Here is an 11,409-nt window from a genome sequence, read left to right on the forward strand (position 1 = left end):
ATCTACTGCCCCTGATTATATAAAATTGTTGAAATCATCTTTAATTGTATTTTAAAATACCCCTAATAGTAGGAATAAAAGGATGATTTTATCCAGTATGGCTTCGAAACAGATTAATATCCGATGGATTAAATCTAATTCTAAAGCATACGGAAAAATCACATTTAGCATCTAATTACAGTCAATATTCCGCGAATATTAAAATCTTAAGAATAATGCTTTTTTTAACCTGGAACTTCAGCCCCACGGGGCTAAAAAACTGGTTTTAATCTTATTATTTTTCATTTTATTATCCGCGGAAAGGTGTCTATAATACGACGATGCGACCACTATCTAACCCCTAAGTCATACATTATAAACAGGAATTTAGGATAAGACAATTGCCGATAAATTGATGTTCATCCTTTAAGTCTTTGGTTATTGCGCAGTTTTGGCCGGGAATTGAACCCAAACGTCTTTTTTGCAATAAATGTAGTTCTTTTATACCTGTTTTGCGAGCTTTAGATGTTATCTTATTTAACATAAAATAGCTTATCATCGTTTTTTATTTCAATATCTAGATATAAATTTATTTATCTATCTGCTTGTATATGTATGTATGTTTGTTTGTTTGTCTGCCTTTCTGTCTGTGTGTCTAATATAGAATGAGGTACTCTGCTAAGAAAATGGATGTAGAATATACGTGGATATTATGACAGGGGGAAAATTGTTTAGGTTGCTAACATGGGCCTTATTTATTGGTTAGTTCGTTCATCCAGTAGTAGGGGTAGGGATGGAATAACGGTTTTGAAGTAGATAAATGTTTTTTTAGCTCGCTGGCTGTTACTTTATTAGAGAATATGAAAATGAGGTACAACATCCAATTAATAATATATCCAATGCTAAGAATTATGAGCTGATATTATAATTGATTTATCCATGTAATAATATTTCCAATGTAAAGAATTATGAGCTGGTATTATAATTGATTTATCCATGGAAGAATATATCCATTGTTAAGAATTATGAGCTGGTATTATAATTGATTGCTAGAACATGAAATGATATATCCACATAATAATATATCCAATGTTAAGAATTATGAGCTGGTATTATAATTGATTTATCCATGTAATAATGTATCCAATGTTAAGAATTATGAGCTGGTATTATAATTGATTTATCCATGTAATAATATATCCAATGTTAAGAATTATGAGCTGGTATTATAATTGATTTATCCATGTAATAATATATCCAATGTTAAGAATTATGAGCTGGTATTATAATTGATTTATCCATGTAATAATATATCCAATGTTATAATTATGAGCTGGTATTATAATTGATTGCTAGAACATGAAATGGAATTTAGATTGGAAAACTTATTGTAGCCAACAATAAAGATGGTGTCCGTTCATTTCCGCATATAATCCGTATACTATCCGTATATTATCCGCATATATTCCGTAAAAATCCGCATCTAATCCGCATTCTATCCGCACATGAAATGGAATTTAGATTGGAAAACTTATTTTAGCCAACTATAAAGATGATGTTCGTTCATTTCCGCAAAGTATCCGCTTATTATCCGCTTATTATCCGTATATGTTCCGTATATTATCACATCTGCTTTCAGTGTTTTATATATTTGTAAAAAGACTGAAAAGCAATTAACTTTTAAGGAAATTGGTGCTCTTCCCTAAAGGTTCTATCGAGAACTGAATCCACCCCCCCCCCCTTTATTTTATTTTAAAATAAATTAGAAATAAGGGTGGAAATTTGTCTTAACCTCTTTTCGAGGAAGCTTTGTGTTTATCAAGATCGAAATTAATTCCTTATCATTATCCCAAATTAAGCGCAAATGTCGTCTTGTTTGACTTTCCTTTCATAAAGTGACGCGGTATGGATTGTTTATATATTTTGATGCGCCACGTTCGTTACTTTTGAATGAGATATGAGTGTGTGAAGATTTCGGAGAACAAAATTGGGCCTATCATTGGTCTCATAGTGCGTGAACAACCCTAGTATACCAGGGATTTGAAACCATAAGAACTTCAGGTAGAATTTGTTAATTTTATTAAGTGGAATGGTGTATAGGACGATTATATTTAGTTTAAAAGGCTTTAGCCAGCTAAACATGAAACTTTATTATGAGTAATTATTATGTTTTAGTAATTTTTATGTGCCTTTATTTTTGCATTTAACAATGATTTATTAAACCAAATAATTTTCCTTTAAAGCCAAAGTTTCCAAAGATTCTTAACCGTAGAGAAAAATGATTTAAAAAGCAATTAAGATTACGTGGTTATAAAAACTGGAATTTTGTATTAATTTATTTTATAATTTCAGGACTTTGAAATAATTTCATCAATAAATCTATAATCAAACCTGCTGTTGAAACTTGATGGTTCCTGGTATTGGGGGTTTGTCTGTAAGTCAACAAGATCTCGAGAACTTCCCGCTAGTTCGGAAGTCACACTCAACCAAAGTGTCATGGTTGAGACAATTTCAAAGGATCTGAAGAATAGGCGTTAGCATTCTTCAAGAGATCAATAGCATCCAGTGATTATTGATGCAATAAACTGTGACAATTTTTTCTGTGAAATAAGTACCTAGTGAATCAATATGCCACTAACCAAAAAGCAGAAAATTGAGCGAGCTATCGCTATTGGCAGTGAAAGGCTAGAGGTGTTTGACGAACAGTTAAAAGTGTTTTATGACAATCTAAAAGCCTGCCAAAGGTTTAGTTCATGTGAAAATGTGAATTTAAAATCAATTCGTGACATTTTTAGTGAGGTCAAGGACCAATCTGACCTAATAAAAAGTCTAAAACCTGCCGTAGAGACTAGTGAGTTGCGCGAGTTCAAGCGTGATTTAGATGAAGCTAGTGAACAGAAAACTGTTGCAGATAAAGTTTATGCGTCGTTGGAGCAGTGTACAAAAATTCTGTACTGGCTTGACAATGATTCAGACGACGCGAGGTCAAGCACTGTCGCCAGGAACCTCGACGTCATTGAGAAGGTGAAGATGGACATGGGAGTGCTTAAAATTTCCATGGAGTTGCGCCAAGAAGTACGTGATATGTACCGAAGGCTTAGAGAGATGGAACGTCGTTCATCTAACTTGGATGAGAGTGGGACACCTGCCATACTCTCCAGAAGTATGTCTGCCGTGGATATTCGGAGTTCCAACCCGCAGTATGGGCACTGGGACAACAGTTTGCTGCCGTCCTTCGACGGTACAGATACAGATTACTCCAACTTTAAACAGGTCTTTAAGGATCTATGCGCTGGTTACGGATTTTCTGACCAGAGGTTAAGTCTGATGTTGTGTATGGAGAAGGTGATAACGCAAGCAAGTGTCAGCGATTAGAGATCATAATGAACAATGGTTGTTTCTCGATCAGATGTTTTTATCAAACACTCGCCTGTTCATGAAGATTTTAACTAAGCTGAACAAGATGAAACCTGTGGATAAACCTGTGGACGTGGTTAGTGCAATTGCTACCTTCAAGAGCACGATGCAGGAAGTAGAAGCCATCTTTGGTTCTGCAGCTAAGGATTACCACCACCTAACTCTTATTCATATTTTCAAAGACAAGTGCCCAGATAGCCTGAGAGAGAAAATTATGATGGAGCTAGGTAGCATGAACCAAACAAACATCCAGAAGATTGTAGAACTGCTGGAGAGGACCAGGGGAGCAATGTTGGCCGGTGATATGTCCTATGACACTAGCGCCGGCAAGAGAAATCGTGACAGAGCTGCCGCCGCGCAAGTATCTGGCCCAGCCCCTGTACCTTCTTACTTCAGTTAGTTCCTGTTGTAGCACCTGGCGGCGGCACCTGCCACGCCACTGTCATGTTTGACTCTGGTGCAAATTTGCCACTTGTGTCTGAGAAGTTATCCAACAAGTTGAAGCTGAAATCTACCAGCAGATATACAACTATTTCTGTAGCTGACGGCAGTGAGTCTTCCTGCCGCAATGTTGTGTTTTATCTGAAGGATAGGGACGGTAATTTGAGGGAGTTTGAGGCAGCTGTCATGCCTACCCTCGGCGGGGCCAACGAGATGCGCTCGGTCCACCCCGAAACTGCCGCCGAAATATTTAAGATGCCGCCAGAAAGATTTACATATATTAGTGGAGGCTTAGATATCATCATTGGAAATACACATCCTGACGTGTTTCCATCAACCTACCAGAAAGTGGGCCAGTCTATGTTGTGGCGAACCATTTTTGGTAGTGGTTTTATCTGTACAAGTGCTGACGGTGGAGCTGGAGATCAAAAGTCGGCATATAAGGCTGTCAGTGTCAGTGGAGGCACCTTGCCAGACTTTCTGACGTCTGAATCGTTTGGCGTACAGCCGCAGGCACTTTGTCCAGGATGTACTGCCTGTCAAGAGTGCAAGGCTATGGCCGACGGCACTACCTGGGACCAGCGTGAGAGGCAGAGAATAATTGAGGCAGGTTTAACACTAGACTTGCAATCCAACAAGTGGACAGGTCAATATGCTTACATTGAAGATCCTCACACTTTGCCCTACAATGAGAGTTTAGCCCGCAAAATTGCTGAAAAGGATCGTGCCAAGATGGTCAAGGAAGGTACCTATGATATGTATGTGCAGGTATTCCATGACGCCATATCCAGAGGCGTGTTTCAAAAAGCAACGCCTGAAGAATTGCAGTATGAAGGGCCTAAGTCGTGTTCATCAATAGTGGTTGCTTTCAAGGAGGATTCAAGTTCCACACCCATGAGATTGTGTGCAAATAGTTCTCTGACGTTCAAGGGCACCAGTTTTAATAACATAATGCTGGGAGGTCCGCCGCCAATGCAGAAGATTTTTTATCATTTGTTGCTTTTCCGCGGTTACAAGGTTGGTTTAACCGCGGACATTTCCAAGTTTTATAACTCCATCCTGGCCACAGAGTTCGACAGCCAGATGAATAGAGTTTTATTTTCCCCGACGCCAGACGGTCCACTTGAAATTTACCTGACTAAAGTTGTGAATTTTGGCGAGTTGGCTGCGGGAAATTTGGCAGTTACAGCCCTGAAGTTGACGTCCCGCCTTTTCGGCGGAAAGAGTGAAGCAGAGGTCAAGGAGATGTATGGAGAGGGGCAGATAAACGGTAGTGATATTGTTGCAAAACCTGAATTGTGGAAGGAGCCAGAAATAACTACCTACCCTGAGGAAGATTTCAAGTTACCTCAGATTCCAGTTGCAGTCAAGCTTGAGAAGCACAGCTTCATAGATGATGTTATTTCGGGAGCAGGATCTGTGCCAGAAGCCAAGGAGATGATGAATGAAGCCGACAGAATTATCAGCAAAGGTAGTTTTTCCTTCAAACAAGTCATTTATTCTGGTGATGATTGCCAGCCAACCAAGGTTCTTGGGCTGATATGGAAGCCAGCCACTGATGTGTTATCCATCGCCACGAGAGTCAACCAAGATGGTAAAGTCAAGGGAAAGAAGGTGAAAGAGGATGCTGATTTGTACAACCTCCAGGACGCCTTGGACGAGAATCTGACAAAGAAGATGGTCCACAGGTTCGCCGCCCAGACCTTCGACCCGATCGGGCTTTGCAGCCCTATTCTGTTGAGAATTAAACTTGTCCTGCGGAAAACATGTTTGCTGAATTTGGGCTGGCAAGATTTCATCCCAAAAAGTCTACGGGATGAACTTGTTAAGTCGCTGGAGGACAGAGCTGAGGTCGCTAAATTGGAGTTTGACCGTTGTGTGGTTCCGGAGGAACCAACTGGCCTTCCATCCTTGATGATGTTTTCGGATGGGTCATCAGAGGCCTATGCATGTATGGCATATTTGAGGTGGCCAACTAGGCAAGGGTTTGAAACGTTCTTGCTAGCCACCAAGTCAAGAGTTGCGCCGGTCAAGACTGAATCAATTCCACGCCTTGAATTGATGGGTTGCCAGATGTCCACAAGGTTGTCAAAGTCCATCAGAGATGCCCTGCCCTTTGATGTTATCAGAGTGATGTACTTTACTGATTCATCGTGTGTTTTATCACAAATAGTTTCCAACAGTGCTATGTTGAACACATTTAATTCTCATCGCATTGGAGAAATTCAATCTGCAACCAACAAGGATGACTGGAGGTGGGTCCCTGGGACACACAATGTTGCAGATTTGGGCACCAGAAGCACCTGCAAGGTATCAGATTTGGGACCAGGTTCCAGGTACAGATTGGGCCCAGAATGGTTGCGCCAGGATGAAAGTGCGTGGCCGGTGAAAACTGCCGAGCAAGTCAAGCAGGATTTACCACCGGAGGAGTTGAATACCAAAATTGTTAAGTTATGTTCAATGAAAGTTGCCGGAGAAGCCGCTGAAGATGTCTTTAGGTTTAAGCACAGGAGATCATTTGGACAGGCCAAACGTATTATGGCAGCTGTCCTGCAAGTATCGAACACCTGGTTGAAGAAGCTAAAGAGCAGACAAGAAGGCAAGACTACAGCCGCTGGTAGTCATGTAGCAGCCGCAGATTCTGTGTACAAGCCATCTTTGTACAATTTTATGGCGGCGGCGGAACTTTTCATTGTGTCATGTAGCCAACAGGATGAGTGGATAAACGACGCTAAAGGCAATTATTCGTCTTTGAATCCATTAGTGCATGAAGTATCATTGACCTGGCCTGTCGTTGGTCCCGGAGGTAATTATGTGACCAGGGAGATGAAAATTCTTAAAATGGTTGGTCGTGGAGAGCCCGTCATTGACGCCATTACTGGTGGCCGTAAAATGCTATTTGAAGACATGCCAGTTTTAGTAATTTTGGAGCCTGGTAATTGGTTAGCTTCTATTTTTATGAGAGAAGCGCATGTTGAGCTTCATTCTGGTGTCCGTGGAACTTTAGCTGAGAGCCGCCGTTGGTGCTGGATTGTGAAGGCAAGGAGGTTGTCCATCATGGAAGTGAAGAAGTGTTGGCCCTGCAGTGTTGAGAGGGCCAAGGAATGTCGTACTACCATGAAGGATGTGTTACCTGACAAGTTGGTCCCAAGCAGGCCATTTGAAGCTGTGCAAGTTGACCTGATGGGTCCGCTGGTTACGAGGAGAGCTGCCGCCAAAACGAGGAGTCAGACAGCAACGAAGAAGGTGTGGGTGTTCGTGGTAGTCTGCAGGTTCTCAGGGGCGCTATGGTTAGATGCCTTGGAGAAGTATGATACCAGCAGTATCCTGTTGTCCCTGCGCAAGTTGGAGGCTGTTCATTGTCTGCCGAAGGTTATAGTAAGCGACATGGGCACACAATTATCCGCTGCTCGCAAGGTTTTAGAGCAGAAGTTGGGCAGCCAGGTAGAGTTTTCTTGGTCTCAGATCCCGGCCCGAGCCCACCATTTTATTGGGCAAGCTGAGAAAATGGTGGGATTAACCAAGAGATTGCTGTCCAAGAAGTTGGTGAATAGTTCTGTTAATTTTAATGAGCTCCTGGTGCTGTTGGCAGAGGTTAGCAAGTTGATGAATAGCAGACCGTTGACGATAGAAGCTGCGAACGACGTGGAGAATTGGCGGCTGATTACCCCTGGCCAGCTGCTGGGAAATGTAGACCGCCAGCCGTTGTGCAATGTGGCGATGAAACCGGAGGACCAAATTTCCTCCAGGTTGAAGTTGTTAGAAGATTTGTCTGCCCAGTTTTGGACTGCCTACCGCCAGGAGATTCTGCCGAAGATATTAAGGATGTCCAAGTGGAAAGAGGAGATGGCGGAGCCGCTAGCTGACGGAGATATAGTGCTGGTTACGAGTACCAATCCGCTGATGAGATGTTTGCGGATGGGCCGAGTGACGAGGATTGAGGATGGGAGAAAGACTGCAAGAGTCTTGTTCAGGCTGTCAGATAAATCTCCCCTGGAAGAACATGCTGTATCAGTCAGGCAGTTGTTAAAAATTATGATTAATAATTGATTCTTATTTTATGGAAACTGAGATTTTTTTTGGAAAAAAAGCCACATTTTCATATGCCTATTTTTATGCCTAAAATAAGAATCAAGCGAAAGGCGATTAATTTTTATTCTATTTCATATGCTCAAATTTAATTTTATTGAGTTTAATTTCTTTTCAAAAGTACAATTCATTGTAAAACTTACCTGAAAAGTTTACCAAAAAGGAATAAATGTGTCGAGGTTGCGTGATTCGATATTTATTCTAAGAAAAAAATCAAGTAATTTTTAGCAGATTTTTTTAAAAAAAATTTATATGAATTTCAATCAAGTAAAACATTTTTATTCAGATCAAGGAATGATTGAAAATTCATATTTAAAGTCTCATATTTTTTTACAAAGAAAAAATTGGTATTTTTTTCATAATTTCGATGAAAATTCTAACGAAGATATTATTATTATTTTGCTATTATTTAAGTATTGAAAAGTTTTATTGTTGATTAAGATAGTTACAGTTCTTATTCATTAAGTTTGAAAACTTTCTGCCCAAGGATTTTGAAATATTTTTCTTACTACTCTTTTTAATGCTTAACAAATTTAGTTTTAAGTACCTATAAATCTTAATTTTCTTGTCTAAGATTTATTTCGTTTTATATTACCATTATTTGTTTGCATTTCAACCTGATTTCGTAGGTACTTATTGATTTATTAATAATGATTATTACCTATTGATTATGAAATGATTATTAATTAGTATAAGTTGTTATATTTACAACGTCATGATTAATAGGATTATCCATTTTAGGATTTGTGTATGTGATCTTGTGAGTGTCATGTGCCTGGAATATTGTATGGTACAAACCAATCCCCATCCTTCTATCCTAAAATGTGAGGTATTATGAGTCCTAGTGAGGAGTATAATATTGTGTATGCATTTCACGGGGTTTCATTTAGTTAGGAGCAAAAATTGTCATGTTTTTCGGGATGTGGCCATTCTCATGTGATTATGGTGAGTTGAGTTTAGTGAGAAATGTTGCTAGTGCTCAGCGCAAAAAAAAACCTTGAATCTCGTTAAGGAAGTTAATTTGACTTTCAAACGGGGGGTGTGTCTTAACCTCTTTTCGAGGAAGCTTTGTGTTTATCAAGATCGAAATTAATTCCTTATCATTATCCCAAATTAAGCGCAAATGTCGTCTTGTTTGACTTTCCTTTCATAAAGTGACGCGGTATGGATTGTTTATATATTTTGATGCGCCACGTTCGTTACTTTTGAATGAGATATGAGTGTGTGAAGATTTCGGAGAACAAAATTGGGCCTATCATTGGTCTCATAGTGCGTGAACAACCCTAGTATACCAGGGATTTGAAACCATAAGAACTTCAGGTAGAATTTGTTAATTTTATTAAGTGGAATGGTGTATAGGACGATTATATTTAGTTTAAAAGGCTTTAGCCAGCTAAACATGAAACTTTATTATGAGTAATTATTATGTTTTAGTAATTTTTATGTGCCTTTATTTTTGCATTTAACAATGATTTATTAAACCAAATAATTTTCCTTTAAAGCCAAAGTTTCCAAAGATTCTTAACCGTAGAGAAAATGATTTAAAAAGCAATTAAGATTACGTGGTTATAAAAACTGGAATTTTGTATTAATTTATTTTATAATTTCAGGACTTTGAAATAATTTCATCAATAAATCTATAATCAAACCTGCTGTTGAAACTTGATGGTTCCTGGTATTGGGGGTTTGTCTGTAAGTCAACAAGATCTCGAGAACTTCCCGCTAGTTCGGAAGTCACACTCAACCAAAGTGTCATGGTTGAGACAAAATTGTTTATTCCTATGCTAATTGCTTAACTCCTGCGAGGGGTTATAACCATGCGGGTCTATTCCTGCTGTGCTCTAGACCTATGGGGCAACCCAGCGCCCAATATAACCTAAGCTAATCTGATACAAAGTATTAAACAAACTTATGAAAATCTACCCCCAAGGGACGTTCAAGCTTTTTAATTTTAGGGCGGTTATATAAGGAGTGTCACAGGTTTAAGAAGGGTAATCTAATGTATTTTTTAAATGGAACACCGCGCATATTTTTTAAATTCCTGCAATATGGAAAATGTTGTCCTTGTTTGGAAAGCTTATAATGGTGAGTCCACCCACAAAGATAAAACGGTGCATATCTCTCAACAAAATAACAGGGATCACAACATCTATAAGTAGGGAAGAACAGAGAGAGGGGACAATGGGCTGTTTGTTACAGTAATCTCCAAAAGTTTATAATTAAGTTTTCTTATTCGGTGGCTTAACCACTTTGGGGATTTGGAATTTTATTGGTTGTTTTATTGAACTGAGTGTTCAAACGTTTTAACCCATAATTTTGATATACAGAATGGATAATTTTGTGTATCATTATTGGGGATGTATATCAATTAATCGGCCATTGTCTTATCCCTTAGATCCCTAAGAAAGAACATAAAAATCACAGATAAATCATAAAAAGAATTAGAGAAAATAGTATTTTAGTCCTTTTAAGCATGATCGACAGACTGACAGACCAAGTAAATTCTATACTTGATGATCATCAGTACAATCATATTTCCCCCATATGGACTGACTGATTGACAGACTGACGGACAAAGCGAATTATAGAGTAGCTTCGCTACTAAAAAAAATAGAAGAGAGAAATAAATTTGTAAAACAAGGCAATGAATACCATAATAGGATGGTTTGAATACTTTCGGACAATTCAATCATGTAAAATTTTAGAATATAAGACAATATATGATAGATTGATAAATGTTTCCCCAATGATAATGAACAAAAATACCCCTTATATAGGTTAGAATTAATGGACACTGCTAGTTTGGACCAGCCAATCAATCCTTAATGATTTTATTTGACAAAAGAAGACTGTTTGTAAAACTTTGGGTACCAGTATAATGTACAGTAGATTCTAATGATACCCATTGGTTTATAAAAAAAATATATGCATGCTTTGGCTTTAAACTTTGGGTACTTTAAGTCTTGATTGGTTCGTTCAAACCAGTGGTGTTTAAACATTTTTACCAATATTAATAATCTACAGATGGGGTAATTTTGTTTGTCCTAAATAATCTGAATCTTATAAGCAAGAGATCTTTCTAGCTACATTTGTATATATTTGAGTGGGTGGGGGGTAATTATTCAATATTTGTCCTATAAGATCTCAAGAATAGAGGTATAGTTAAGTTGATAATTATTCAATATTTGTCTTATAAGATCTCAAGAATAGAGGTATAGTTAAGTTGATAATTATTCAATATTTGTCCTATAAGATCTCATGAATAGAGGTATAGGTAAGTTGATAATTATTCAATATTTGTCCTATAAGATCTCAAGAATAGAGGTATAGTTAAGTTGATAATTATTCAATATTTGTCCTATAAGATCTCAAGAATAGAGGTATAGTTAAGTTGATAATTATTCAATATTTGTCTTATAAGATCTCAAGAATAGAGGTATAGTTAAGTTGATAATTATTCTATATTTGTCCTATAAGATCTCA

This window comes from Acartia tonsa, chromosome 8 (genome assembly GCF_053477335.1).
Source record: "Acartia tonsa isolate MP-2025a chromosome 8, ASM5347733v1, whole genome shotgun sequence".
NCBI classification, from domain to species: domain Eukaryota; kingdom Metazoa; phylum Arthropoda; class Copepoda; order Calanoida; family Acartiidae; genus Acartia; species Acartia tonsa.